Source organism: Sphaerodactylus townsendi, linkage group LG14, assembly GCF_021028975.2.
Source record: "Sphaerodactylus townsendi isolate TG3544 linkage group LG14, MPM_Stown_v2.3, whole genome shotgun sequence".
Classification (NCBI taxonomy): domain Eukaryota; kingdom Metazoa; phylum Chordata; class Lepidosauria; order Squamata; family Sphaerodactylidae; genus Sphaerodactylus; species Sphaerodactylus townsendi.
Genome location: NC_059438.1, coordinates 30,671,047 through 30,685,586, shown reverse-complemented (window position 1 = coordinate 30,685,586; position 14,540 = coordinate 30,671,047). Strand labels below are relative to the sequence as shown.

Below are 14,540 nucleotides of genomic sequence, written 5' to 3'. Positions count from 1 at the left end.
CAGTTGAGTTCTGGATTGTCTTCAAGGTGTTGGTGTTAACCTTTAAGGCCTTACGCGGTCTGGGACCTTCATACCTGAGAGACCGTCTGGCCCCATATGTCCCATTGGGTCTCTAAACTTTCGGCTTGAAGGCCAATCTGCTAAGTTGATCCCAGCCCCATCTATGAGTGCGGCTAGCGGCCTCCCACCAGGGCCAGGGCATTTACGGCCCTGGCCCCTGCCTGGTGGAATGCTCTCCCTCCATCTGTCCGGGCCCTGCGGGACCTCAATGAATTCCGCAGGGCCTGTAAGACCGAGTTATTCCACCGGGCCTTTGGAGAGTCCAGCCGCTGATAGGGTGCCAGAAACAGCTAAAACCTGCTGTTCCCTTCTGTAGGAGTTTTAATAGTTGGATGCCATCTTTAATTTTAATTGATATAGAAACTGACTGCTGCTTTTAAACTGTTTTAGTGTCCTATATATTTATTGTTCCATTACTGTTGTGAACCGCCCTGAGCCCTTCGGGGGAGGGCGGTATAAAAGTAAAATAATAAAATAAATAAATAAATAAATAAAAATAATGAAGCAACTGCTAAGAAGGTCAGAAACTGCAAGCAAACCATCATGAAAGAGTTTTCAGAGAACAAGAAACCCCAAAGCTCCTTTGTTTGCCAACAGAAATTTGGGGCAGTCCAACCCACTGGCAATTGTAAGGTTTTTTTAAGCAGTAGCTTTTAACCAAATTCCTGAGGAATACATACATGTAGTAATTCTCTGCTAAGAATTCTATAAAAACCATCCAGGATAACATTCTATACAGGTATTCTTACCTCAAAGCTGCTACAAAGCGTTCGGTAGCGTTCATGAAGTATATTTGAACATCACAAGAACAATGTATATTTCTCAGTATGACAGAAGTGCTATTCACTGGTTGCTAAGAATTTTATCGTAGTCTTGTATGCAACGCAAGATAATTATGCTTCTTAGGCAGGAATATGAATGCAAGCATTGCAGAAGCCAATGATATCATTAATAAGCCAACGGGCCCCTATTTTAACTTAGCAGTATCACAAATTTCAGGAGACCAAGTCCTCCAAGTAGCTTAAAGAAGAACTGAGAAGGTTTGCTAACCATTATTAGAACATTCCTGACCAAATCTTCAATTTCCTCATGGAAGCCAACAAAGTAAGATTGTCTTTCTAGTAAGAACCAAGCTACCATTATCAGCCAACCAGGTTATGAACCAAGCTGGAATTCCAGTGTCTCTAAAAAGCTCTGATTTTGACTCATCCATGACAAAGGACGTGCCTTAACCTATGTCATCTACTTCTTGCATAGAAGCAGACAAGCCACACCTACTCTAGAATGACAGCTGTTTACCTCAAGATGGAAGTTCTTCAGGTCCATTATTCAAAATGCTCATCCATATTCTATAGACAATTACGTCTCTGAAAGACGTTATTATCATGAGCAGCCATTGCACTCCTTGACTATTGTTGATTATTGGAAGCCATGCCGTTGTCCCAAACTTTGTTAAATGTATTAGAAGACTGCCATATTAGAAATTGTTCTATACATTGTTTGAACTATATATTTATGGCTGATCACCATGCTGAGCCCGTTCGTGGGGAGAAAGGTATATAAGCCAAACAAATAAATAATTTTGAAATTGGAGAAAACAGAATTGATCCTCCACTTCCCCAGTGTTGCCCAAACTCAATCTGGAATGTTGTTGTTGTTGTTTCAAATAAGTTCAAGGGCACCATCTTGTGGACAAATAAATTCATTGGGTGACTGTTGTCTACAGAACCCACAGAATTGGAAAGAGGGGCTCTATGGTCTTCAGAAACTGGCGGGATCAACAAACAATAATCTACATTCCACATGACCAGAAGAGTATAAGTTCATTTTCTCAACAGTGGTCTTTTCAGGTGATGCAACAAAGATGCAGTTCCTCAACCCAGATGGTTCAACCAATCAATTTCCTCAACAGTGGCCTTATCAGATCATGCAAGAAAGATGCTGTTTCTCACCCCAGATGTGTCAACCAATAGAAGTTCACTTAGTTTCCAACTATCGGGGCAAAAAATGTAGCAGTCATGGGCCACACAAATAGATTGGGTTCTGTTGTTCTTTTGATGTTCTGATTTTTTTAACGTGAAAAAAGTAACAAGAATGGTATAATACAGTTAGACCAATGAACTATTTTAGAAAAATGTATCATTATAACAAAATCTTGAAAACCTTAATATCTTCACTACTTGTAGCCCAGTTCACTTTCTGTAAATTTTAATTATAATAGTAGCATTCCATTAGCTGAATGCAGTAATTTGAAAGCAATTCTTTATTTTGTAGTGTGACCACCAACCTTGAACAACAAATGTTCAATTTTCTACCAATCTCTGTGTTTTAAAACCTATTATGGAAATAACTTTCCTTTCTAATTTAGAAGAAAAACTTAAGCTATATGTAAAATATGGAGAAAGAGGGATGTTTTCAGAGGTGTCAGATTAGCTAGACTGAAGTTTTCTGAAGAAAACCTTCTCCAAGAAATCAACCTTTGAAACTTAGTGTTTGACTATTATATAACCCTGACTTTTACATAACTAGAGCATAGTCAGGTTTAATTTAAAACTTTGAAGTATAATCTAACACTGATGTATGGCAAGTTTTTGGTTATCGTTTATTAACATTTATTTATGTAACACTCAAACATCTGAATGTAAATATATTTAAATTTTCTCTTGAGAATAATAAGGAAGAAAGTTTAAACAGGAAAGAAAAAACTAAAGAGGGTACACAGTTAATCACCCAGGAATCTAGATGCTGGGAGAGTCATGTATCCTTTAACAGCTTTATTGCAATTTTAAAAAATCCACAAACTTACATAAATACTATTTTAAAGATACAAGCTGAGAAATAGGTACAGCACCATTTTGAGTAAATGCTACTTGGCAAATTTAGAGTCCCACCCAAAAGGGGAGGGCAAATCCATTTGTGCAGTTGTTCTCAATCTTCCTAATGCCGCGACCCTTTAATACAGTTCCTCATGTTGTGGTGACCCCCAACCCTAACATTTATCCATTTTACAGATGGAGAACACTGATGCAGAGTCTTAGGCGATCCCTGTGAAAGGGTCGTTCGACCCCCAAAGGGGTCCCGACTCACAGGTTGAGAACCACTGCATTTTTGGGAGTGGTGCACAGTCTTGCTGGTAGATTTGCCCTCCCCAGGGCACTTGCCCCAGCAGAAAGATGATTTCACCAGCGTGCGGGTGCTGCCGCCCCCCCCCAAGCGCTGGAATGCTGTGCCAGACACCCCAGTGTAGCAGGCCAGAGCATGGCCAATGGAGGAGCTGACGTTAGTTGGCTCCCTCCTGGCCTTTGCTGGCATTATGCCAGCGGACAGCCCTTCAGACTTAAGCCACCAAAAAGTGACATAAGTCTACTGCGGCCCATACAGACTTCTCAGTGTCAAGGAGACTTTTTGACATGCAAGGGTATGCAAGAGAGGCCCATGAGAGCTGAGCACTGCTTCATCCCTTCCAGCCCTTCTTCCCTCTCATGGTCTGCCTAAGTCCACAGAATCAAATCAATCTACCAGCTTCCAGAAATACTACCGACACGTTTTGTAAGAAAATACATTAATGCACCGTTACCACCTTGCGAAGTTTCTCACAGAAACCTTTCCTTCCAGCCCCTGTCACCAAGTATATTGATTTCAAGAGGTTTCCCCTTTCGGGAGGAACGTGTTCATGCACAGCCCACTTAATAAGACCCACTCATTCTGTAGTTCAGATGTCCATCACCATGATTTGGAATGGGAGATAAAGTCTGCCAAAAGGTTGTAACAGAATTCTGCTGCACACATTGTTGCTTTATTTTTTTAAATTATGCGGTTCTGTAACTCAAAACTAATGGGGGGCCAAGGACTGGATTAATAAAAAAAACTGCACAGTAGTCCCTACTGTAATAAAGTTACTGCTCACATTCTATCCTTCATCAGGTTTACCAAATCCAGATGTTTCATAATCGTTTACAGTTTAGCCTTGCTAAACACAGATTTGAATGTACTTCTATACGATCCAATGTCAAAGGAACCATCAGAAATATTCCCAAACTTTATACAAAATAAACGTGACCATCAATTATCCAGGACATCTAAACTAGCAACTGAAATTTCACTTCATGATATCAACAAACTGCACGGTTCGTGAAAAAGTTAATAGCTGCCGACTGGAATACAGTTACATAAAAAGATCTAATGTAAAAAAATGGTGCAGTTTTATAACTACTTTGCCACGTTATTCTTTTTTTAAAAAAGCAAATGATTTTTTCAGGAACACTGGCAAAAAACAGAGAAAATTTAATAGTATCACATAAAACTAAACACGACGCAATTGAAGATGTAGATAGGGCCTTTTCTGTGGTGACCCCAAGATTGTGAAATGATCTCCGCCCTCAAGGTGCATCAAGCATCTTCTTGCTTAGAAAACTGGTAAAGACCTATTTTCCCTGGCCTTTGGCTAAAGAGATGGTTTCTCCCTCCTGGTAATATGACTTTTTAATTAGGTTTTATGGGATCTTAAATGTTTTAAGGATTTGAAATAAGTTTTACTGTTATTGATTGTCAATGTTTTTAGGTTTTACTGTTATTGATCGTATGGCTAGGACAAATAACGTCTAGTGTTGTGTTGCCTTGGATTCTCCAAAACAAAGTATATTGCCAGACTTGGCTAGAAAACACATGCAAAAATATTTAATTTTTTCCTATTATGTAAGACATCAGGAAAGATATAAATTACAACATTTGGTACCAATAGCAAGCCTGGAGAAAACACATTAAACAATGAAGTTTGTTTGCCTTAAAAAGTTCAGGGATGCTGATTCGGTCCAGGAACAAAGTCCCTAACAACACAGGAATTGTCTGTTTTTGCTTTTAAGAAAATTGATAGCACTTTTGTAATCTTCCCAAATAATTATTTCCTAGAATCCCGGTAACACGGACTGTAAACCAAAATTGACAGTGGAAAAAAAAATAATAAGGACCATAAAAGAGGGAATATAAAAGTTTGAAAAAGTAGGTCTCTCCCACAAAGATTTTAAAAACTTCAGTTAAGTTACCTGAATCACTGAGGGTGCTTCCGCACCTGCAGAATAATGCACTTTCAATTCACTTTCACAATTGCCTGCGACTGGATTTTGCTACTTCGTGCAGTAAAATCCAGCTGCAAAGTGCAATGAAAGTGAATTGAAAGTGCATTATTCTGCATGTGCGGAAGTGCCCTGAGAGAGTACCCACTGAAAGTTTCCTTTGTGCTTCCCCTTAGTTGTATCAATGACCATATCAATGCTTCTTGCCAACAGCTTAATGAAAATGCAATGCCAACTGCAAAGATGCCGGTGGAATTAACGTAAAAACCCTTACAGGTTATATCAACTAATCAGCAGCTTGACCAAGCATGGAGCGCGTGGGTCATATTAACATGGTTATATAAGAGAAAATCCATGTCAAAAGGACAATTTTGGTCAATTATGAGGATGGTTGTATTGCACATTGCAATTTAGCCGTCTTCATCATACATTTTAAAATAAACATTACAACATTTTAAAATAAACATTACTTAAAAAGTAATAATCCCTAGCAATCAGACTTAGGAGTTCTGAAAGAGCATAAAAGTGGTACGGCTGATATAACAAAAAATATGCAACTTAATTACGGTCAAAGGTCTGGAATTTATCAGTATTTACATTGATCTTTAAAATAAGATCCAGGAAGAATCCAAGGCCGTTTCCGCACGAATGCGGAAGCGGCCGGGTAGGCGTTTCTGACGCCGACCTGACGACGCTGGGACCGTCCGCACAGACGGTCCTGGAAAGAGCCGGGCAGCCGGTGCCGCGGAGTGCCGGCGCCCGGCCGACCCGGCATGTCCCCGGGCCTCCGGCGCGTCGCCGAGGCCTGGGGACACGCCCCCCTGGCCCTGCATGCCTGCTCCAGAGGCGCAGGGCAGGGGGGGCGTGTCCCCGAACCTCCGGCGATCTTCCGGAAACCAATTCAAATGAAAGTGCCGGATGGGGAGAGTCGTGAAGCGCTGCCGTTAAGCTCGACGGCGGCCCGAACAGCGTTTTCCCAACAAACGCTTCCAGGCGGCTCTGGGGAAACGCCAGCTTCGCGGCGCGAGGGCGGCACGGCTGCGATGCAGCAGCGCCCCCTGTGCGAATGGCGGCCTGGAGACGGCGTTTTTGCCGTCTCCAGGCTGCCATTAAATGCCCGTGCGGAAACGGCCCAAGCAACTAAAGCTAGTTAGATAAACTTTCATCTCAACCTAATTTGGTAGAAAGCATTATTAAGATAGATTAAGCACAGGTACAGAAGGACAAGCCATCCCAAGGAAGAACGAATAAGACTTCCGCAAAAGAAGCCCAGTCAAATGAATATATACATATATGCGTATGTACACACACACACACACACGCTGTCTTACAGAGTCACAGCACTCCTTCATTGAATCTATTGTTTTATATCCAGCCTGAGGAAAAGTCCTGTGAAACATAAATGCTAGCTTACCATTTTATAAGCCTAAACTCAACAGGACTTACTTCTGAGTAAACACAGTTCACACTGTGTCGCTGTCATGAACCAACCTTCTGAAGACGAGAGACTGGTTGAAGAGGAGACAGGAGAAGACATAAATAAAAGGTCAGAGCCTCTGGAACCAGTTGAGAAAACACACAGATTACAGCCAGAGGAGCCATCAGTACAAGGAGGAAGAGCAGCAGGAGAAAATGAATTGTTACGAACAAAGAAGGCAGAAGAAGATAGGAATTAAGCAATAAAAGAAGAAGTGCTGGCATTGCAGCTCCATTTGCCAAGAGGCTCTGAGAACTGGAAACAGATGCATTAAAGCAGGATTAAGAGCAAGTTAAGTCTCTGCAAGTTGCTGGTCTTGGTAATAGGGTGGCTGACAGAAACCTTGACTTGGACACAACTCTGCCTGGGTGCAACAATTGTGATCCCCTGAGAAGCACTGTGTGCCTGGACCAAAGCTATAGCAAGGGGGAACTGCGCCCCGCGGCATGTGTGTCACTTGCGCCCCTGCCACGCCCCCACCCACCCCCAGAACGCCCCTGCCACACCCCTGCACTGGTGTGCGCCCGGTGTAAGACACACACCCTGTCCCCTGGGTGCTACGCCACTGGCATGGACTCCACATTAGCCTCCCGTTTGTGCCTTGACCACTGGACTACCTGACTTCCACCTACCTTGACCTCCGGACTGCCTGACTTAATGCTTACAGATGATAACTGTCTGGACCTCTGAGCTGTTCAACCTGTGTATATACTCCCTGGCTGCCTTGGCCATCTGTTAGCTGGTCGTGCCCAGACCCCAACAGCATAGACACCGTGTTTATTTATTTCAGCCTACTACAATACTACCCTACCTGTCCTCCAAAGAGCTTGACAGAAAGGGCATTTCTTCCAACCGTAATGAGAATTGTTGCTGACTCCTCTCCTTTTATGTGTGGAAAGGGCAGCTACAGTTTTCAAAGCATGGAGGTAAATACCTTTACTAGACAAATAACACCCAACTAAGGGTCAGGACACGTTTTTCTCCAGGCAGTTGGCATCCGTACATCTAGACTGCCTTGCCTGGCATGTGAAAAGTGCATATGACTATCCGTGCAAAATATACTGAGGTGATGAAAGCAAATTTCCATGTTAGTAGGAGTTCAAGATAGTTTAGTTCTTCACTTCGTTTGTCCCTCACCTTGCTCTCCGATGGGGACATGAGGCAGCTAACACTGTTCTCCTCTCCTCCATTTTGGAAGGGGATGTGAGTGGGGACAAGACTACACAAGTAAGAGAGTGCTGCATTTCTCGGAAGGGAGAGGATGAAAGGCATATCAGTGATAGGCTACGGCTCCCTTGTTAGCCATTAGTATCTGGTTCAAACTGAACTCTTCCTATCACAAAGGTTCCTTCCCAAATGTTACCTCAGTTCCTGTCCAGTCAGTTTTCAGAAGGTACACAAAAATATGTTCACTTTCCTTCCTTTTTCCTCTTACCATCCATGAACAATCCTGCTTGCACTCACTCCAATCTTAATTTGTGCCTCAGTGCAATGCAACAAGGAAAGAAATAGTCTCCAAATACAAGATACCTATACCGGGCTACTAATTAATTACAGTAGCTTGTTCCCTCACCCAACTAATAGGAGAAGAGGAGTTCAGGTAGATGGAACAGCTGCTTTTTGCACAGCTGGAACATAGCTCCATAGCCCCGTGACCATTCGGTGGTATCAAAAAAAAATCCATTTTTTCTCTGACCTTTTTGTCTTTCTTTAACGGACCATGTTGGGTCCTCCCAGTAGAAGGCCCAGGGCAACGATCCCTTTTGAACACTAGATAGGTGGCCCTGATTGGGGAGAAAATAACCACCTCACCTTACACCCATAGTCTTTGGGTTGGCAGAAAATAATCAGGAAAAGGATTCATGAGAAAAAAATTAATGGCTGCAACACCCAGAATAAGGCCCTGCACACTCTACAACAGTGACAATTAGGAATGGGACTGAAAAGGAGGTGGCCAGTATTGTCTTTACATAAATCTATGACACACCCACAAATGGAATAGCATGGCCTATTCCGGTTGGGAGCTCTGTGGCGCAGAGTGGTAAACTGCAATATTGCAGTCAAAGATCTGATCAAGAGCTGAGCGATCCCAACTGGTCAATTTCAGGTAGCTGATTTAAGCTTGTTTCAGCCTTCCATCCTTTCTGCCCAGTAAATGATGTGATGTGCAGGGACGTAGGTATAGATTTTTTACGGGGGGGGGGGTTCAGGGGGGCACACCCCCACCTGCCCCTAGGGCATGGCCACACCTCCCCAAGCCCCGCCCCCAGCCTAGCGCTTATAAAAGCAGCTCTCCAAGGCCGGGGATGGCAGACTCCCCCGCCCTGCCCCCCACCAGCTGAGCTCCCAGCTGGCAGCTGGCAGTTCCTTCTGCCCTCCCTTCTGGGCAGAGGCATAGAGGGAAAATGGAGCCCGGTGCAAAATCTGAGTTTTGCGCCCCCACCCCGGGCAGCCGCTGTGATGTTGGAATCCACCCCCAAACAGCATCACTTTCAATGGTGTTTAAACTAGAGAGCCCAAGTTCTCCTTTTAAATCCACCTTAAAGGGAGAATCTGGAGTACCCAGTTAAACAACATTGAAAGTGATGCTGTTTTGGGGTGGATTATCCCCCACCGTGAAACAGCATCACTTTCAATGTGGCGTAGTGGTTAAGAGCAAGAGCATTCTAATCTGGAGGAACCGGGTTTGATTCTCTGCTCTGCCGCTTGAGCTGTGGAGGCTTATCTGGGGAATTCAGATTAACCTGTGCACTCCCACAGACGCCAGCTGGGTGACCTTGGGCTAGTCACAGCTTTTCGGAGCTCTCTCAGCCCCACCCACCTCACAGGGTGTTTGTTGTGAGGGGGGAAGGTCAATGAGATTGTAAGCTCCTTTGAGTGTCCTACAGGAGAAAAAGGGGGGATATAAATCCAAACTCTTCTTCTTCTTCTAAACTGAGGACCTCAGATTCTTCCTTGAAATCCATGCCGAAGGGGGTGGATTTAAAAGGAGAATCTGGGGAAATTTGGGGGGTGCCTGCTGTCAGGGGAGCAATTGTTAAGCTAGCAGCACCAAACTTTTAGGGTATCTTTAGGAAACTCTCCTAATAATACCACCCAGGTTTGGTGAAGTTTGGTTCAGGGGGTCCAAAGTTATGGACCCTCAAAGGTGTAGCCCCATCTCCTATTACCTCCCATTGGAAACAATGGGGGATGGGGGCACCCCCTTTGGGAGTCCATAGCTTTGGACCTCCTGAACCAAACTTCACAAAACCTGGGTGGTATCAGTAATAAACTCTCCTGATGATACCTCCCAGGTTTGGTGAAGTTTGGTTCAGGGTGTCCAAAGTTATGGTCCCTCAAATGTGTAGCCCCATCTCCTATTAGATCCCATTGGAAACAATGGAGGATGGGGGCACCCCCTTTTGGAGTCCATAACTTTGGACCCCCTGAACCAAACCTCACCAAACACGGGTAGTATAATCAGGAGAGTCCCCCAAACAATCCCTGAAAGTGTGGTGCTGCTAGCCCAAGCAATGCACCCCCTGCAGGCCAAAAACAAAAACAAAACTAAAATGTTTTAAAAACTCACAAACGGAGGGGCGGAGCTTCAGACATGAATGGGGGGGTCTGAACCCGAGAAACCCCCGCCCCTTAACTACGTCCTGAAGTGACATCACCCCATAGGTCAGTATTGACCAGGTGACTGCACAGATGTATGAATTTGCCTTTTGAGTCTGATCCTGCCTGGTCAATTTCAGGTAGCTAATTTAAGCTTGACACAGCCATGCATCCTTCCTGTCCAGTAAATGATGTGATGTGACATCACCCCATAGGCAAGTATTGGCCAGGTGACTGCACAGGTGTACTAGTTTACCTTTTGAGTCTGATCCTGCCTTGTCAATTTCAGGTAGCTGATTTAAGCTTGACACAGCCATGCATCCTTCCTGTCCAGTAAATGATGTGATGTGACATCACCCCATAGGCAAGTATTGGCCAGGTGACTGCACAGGTGTACTAGTTTACCTTTTGAGTCTGATCCTGCCTTGTCAATTTCAGGTAGCTGATTTAAGCTTGACACAGCCATGCATCCTTCCTGTCCAGTAAATGATGTGATGTGAAATCACCCCATAGGCCAGTATTGGCCAGGTGACTGCAGAGGTGTACTAGTTTACCTTTTGAGTCTGATCCTGCCTGGTCAATTTCAGGTAGCTGATTTAAGCTTGACTCAGCCTTCCATGATTCCTATCCAGTAAATAATAGTTTACCTTTTGAGTCTGATCCTGACTGGTCAATTTCAGGTAGCTGATTTAAGCTTGACTCAGCCATGCATCCTTCCTGTCCAGTAAATGATATTTACCTTTTGAGTCTGATCCTGACTGGTCAATTTCAGGTAGCTGATTTAAGCTCGACTCAGCCATGCATCCTTCCTGTCTAGTAAATGATAGTTTACCTTTTGAGTCTCATCCCGACCGGTCAATTTCAGGTAGCTGATTTAAGCTTGACACAGCCATGCATCCTTCCTGTCCAGTAAATGATGTGATGTGAAATCACCCCACAGGTCAGTATTGACCAGGTGACTGCACAAGTGTATGAGTTTGCCTTTTGAGTCTGATCCTGCCTGGTCAATTTCAGGCAGCTGATTTAAGCTTGACTCAGCCTTCCATCATTCCTGTCCAGTAAATGATAGTTTACCTTTTGAGTCTGATCCTGACTGGTCAATTTCAGGTAGATGGAAGATCAGACTCAAAAGGTAAACTATCATTTACTGGACCCACCACAACCAGTTGAATGCGGCCATGAAAGCCTTCGACATAATGGAGGTGATTTGCCATTGACCTCCTCTGTTGTAATTCTGGTATTCCTCAGTGATTTCCTGCTAAACTACCAACCTGGGACAACCCCACTGAGCTTCTGAAATTAGATAAGATCAGGTCAGAGTTTCAAAAAGTGGATATAAATCAATACTGCAAAAGTGGTACCCAGGTTAAGATTGCAGAAGAGAAAAAAAGTAAATTAAAAAAGCACACAAAAAAGTAGCTCATTTTGAAATGTGCTGTCAGTCTTTAAGAGTGATGCTGGACTGTTGTTTCATAAATAAAAAACAGGGACATGACCCAAGCAGGCGTTTGAGGTGTCAAATGGACCAGAGGTGCTGGGACTGCATCCAGAGTGGGGGGAAACATCATGAAACTCGCTTGGGCTTTAGGGCCACTGCCTGGCCTTCACTGCAGGGTTGCTGTGAGGATAAACTGATGCAAGGGCACCTTTGACAAAAACGGACAGGATGAAAGCAACCTGTCTAGGTAGGGAAAACAAGAGACAAGGTGGCAGCATGGGGTGGGTTGCTCACAGCCCGAATCTATCGTAAGGTTTTTAGAAACCCCCAAGCCCAGCCCCATCCCAGCCTACGGCGCAGCCCCTGGGAGAGGCTCCTTCAGACGAGGGTCAGCCGCCTCCATCTTCCCCCGCCGCCCCTCCCCCACCCATTACCTGCTGCCGCAGCGTCAATCCCGCAGCTCCGCCCCGCCCCCTCTGTATTCCTCGTGCGCATGCTCGAAGCGGTGCCCCGCCCCTTTTGGGGAGCCACCCCCGAATTCGATCCCGGGACGACGAAAGGGAGCGAAAAATCGCCTCAGCCGGAAGCAGCTGGAGCGCTGCTGGAGTCACGTGGAAGGGGTGAGCTTCCGGTGCCCCTTTTCTCGGGGAATGAAGCGTTGCACCTTTTTTTCTTGCCGGCAGATGCGGGGGTTGGAGCTTTGGGGGGGTACCTGAGGCTCCGACCTCTGCGGCGCGGGGGGCTTTCTGGCGGGTAGGGAGAATACCTTATGGTATTTGCCCCCGTCTTAGAATAGAAATCGGACTCTTCTTGACCCCTGAATTTTGCTCCTGCAAAAGCCTTTTGTGGACCGCAGCCCCCTTCCTTACAGGTAGAAAGGTTGCCAACTCCAGCGTGGGAAATCCGTGGAGATTTGCAGGTCATGCCTGGAGAGGAGAAGGAGTTCAGGAGTGCTATGATGTGATAAATCTCACTGTCCAAAACTACCATTTTCTCCAGGGGAGCTAATACTTGTAAGCTTGATAGTTTCTCGGGATAGCATTGCTTAGTCTGCAGCAGAAGATCTAGATTTGGGCTCAGTAGCGCTGTAAAGACCAAAATGCTACTGGAGCCAAATCGAGCTCTTCTATTGGATCAGTTGGAGCTCTGGGTGGATTTCAAGGGCCTAACAGGAGGCATAGATACCTGTGGGCCAAATGGTTAAAGTGTTGAGCTGGACAGCTCAGGCAGCAATCCCCACTCTCCTGTGAGGATTACTGCAAAACCTCAGACCAGTTGCTCTCTGTGGCAGCCTTGCCCACCTCACAAGGCTGTTTGGAAGGTGACATGATGGAGGAAATGACCATAAAACTCATTGAGGGGCCAGTTCTTTCAGCTCTGCCTACCTCATGGGGTTTTGGGGGGGAAATTGAGGAAGCATAATGCACATTGCCTTGAAAGAAGGGTGAAATAAAATAAATAGGGTGAAAGGACCATGAAATGTAACAAGTACAGAGAGAGATGTAATTATGTACAATTCAGGGACTTCAGAGCACCAGCAGCAGTTGGTGGTCTTCTAGTTTTGCTGGCTGAAGAGGTCCAGTTTTACTAAGCGCATGTGGAGCAGTAGGCTCCAGGGAAACTTTGGCTGAGATAAAAGCTTGACCCCTTCTACACATGCAGAATAATTCCTTTTCAATCCACTTTCACAATTGTTTGCAAGTGGATTTTGCTGTTTCACATGGTAAAATCCAGCTGCTAAGTACATTGGAAATGGATTGAAAGTGCGTCATTCTGCATGTGCATAAGTGTCCCTTGTTAGCCTTTAAGGCACCATGAGAACACACATGAAAGCTGCTATATACTGCCTCAGACAATTTGTCCCTCAAGGTCAGTACTGTGTTCTCGGGCAGGTCATAACTGTCCAGTTATTGTCTCTGTAACAGTTACTGGTCAGTTACTGCCTGATCCTTTTAATTGGAGATGCTGCCAAAGGGAGGTAAAGTATTTCCCCTGTTCACTTAATCGCAAATCTACATTTTCAGGAGGGATTGTGACTCAGTGCCACAGATTCTTTGAATGCAGAAGGTTATGGACTTATTCTCCTGTTCATAGGATCAGGCAATAGTTTGTGCGAAAGATCTGCCTGAGATCTTGAAGAGCCACTGCCAGCCAGAGTAGAAAATACTGACCTTGTGATAGACCAATGATATTGCTTGATATGAAGCATGTGTTCATATGATTTCCACTTTGACCAGTTTGAATGGCTATCAAAAGGGCTTAACTTCTATAATGAATGTAAAAACCCACCACACACAACAGTCAGGAGGGAGATCCTGGGAGTCAATAAAAAAACATGCTGCTTATATTTTTCTTGTTACACTGTGTTTTATTTGTTTGAATCTTCTTGTTGCTTGTTTAATTTACTTGAGTCTCAGGAGGCAAAATGGGATACAAATGTTTTAATAAATGTTTTTCTGTTGTCTAGGTGATGAAAGCTTGTACCAGTCTTCCTGTGATGAAAACCTGGAATCTTACAGTTACTATGAAATGGGATTTTGAACAAGCGGGACATTCACTTTCATTGCTGAATGAGCCAGTAAAGATGTAGAAGAAGAAGAGTTTGGATTATATCCCCCCCCCCTTGCTCTTCTACAGGAGACTCAGAGGGGCTTACAATCTCCTTGCCCTTCCCCCCTCACAACAAACACCCTGTGAGGTAGGTGGGGCTGAGAGAGCTCAGTGAAGCTGTGACTAGCCCAAGGACACCCAGCTGGCATGTGTGGGAGTGTACAGGCTAATCTGAATTCCCCAGATAAGCCTCCACGGCTCAGGCGGCAGAGCGGAGAATCAAACCCGGTTCCTCCAGATTAGATACACGAGCTCTTAACCTCCTACGCCACTGCTGCTCCTA

At 44.7% G+C, this 14,540-nt stretch overlaps 1 protein-coding gene and 1 long non-coding RNA gene across 6 annotated transcripts in view; one reads left to right on the top strand and one right to left on the bottom strand.

Moving 5' to 3' along the window:
* CCDC91 (coiled-coil domain containing 91) overlaps positions 1–12,129 on the bottom strand; it is a 119,519-nt gene extending 107,390 nt beyond the window's left edge. For 4 of the 5 annotated variants that reach the window (XM_048516108.1, XM_048516107.1, XM_048516109.1 and 1 more), the window contains exon 1: positions 12,082–12,128. The gene's annotated coding sequence lies outside the window, so the exon portion shown is untranslated. Of the gene's footprint in view, positions 1–12,081 lie in introns of all 5 variants that reach the window. The other variant, XM_048516105.1, reaches the window with a different exon arrangement.
* Positions 12,130–12,156: 27 nt separating this feature from the next.
* On the top strand, positions 12,157–14,242 carry LOC125443612. Its single transcript, XR_007246153.1, has 2 exons — positions 12,157–12,267; positions 14,115–14,242. It is a non-coding gene; the product is annotated as an uncharacterized LOC125443612 (long non-coding RNA).
* Positions 14,243–14,540: the final 298 nt, after the last annotated feature.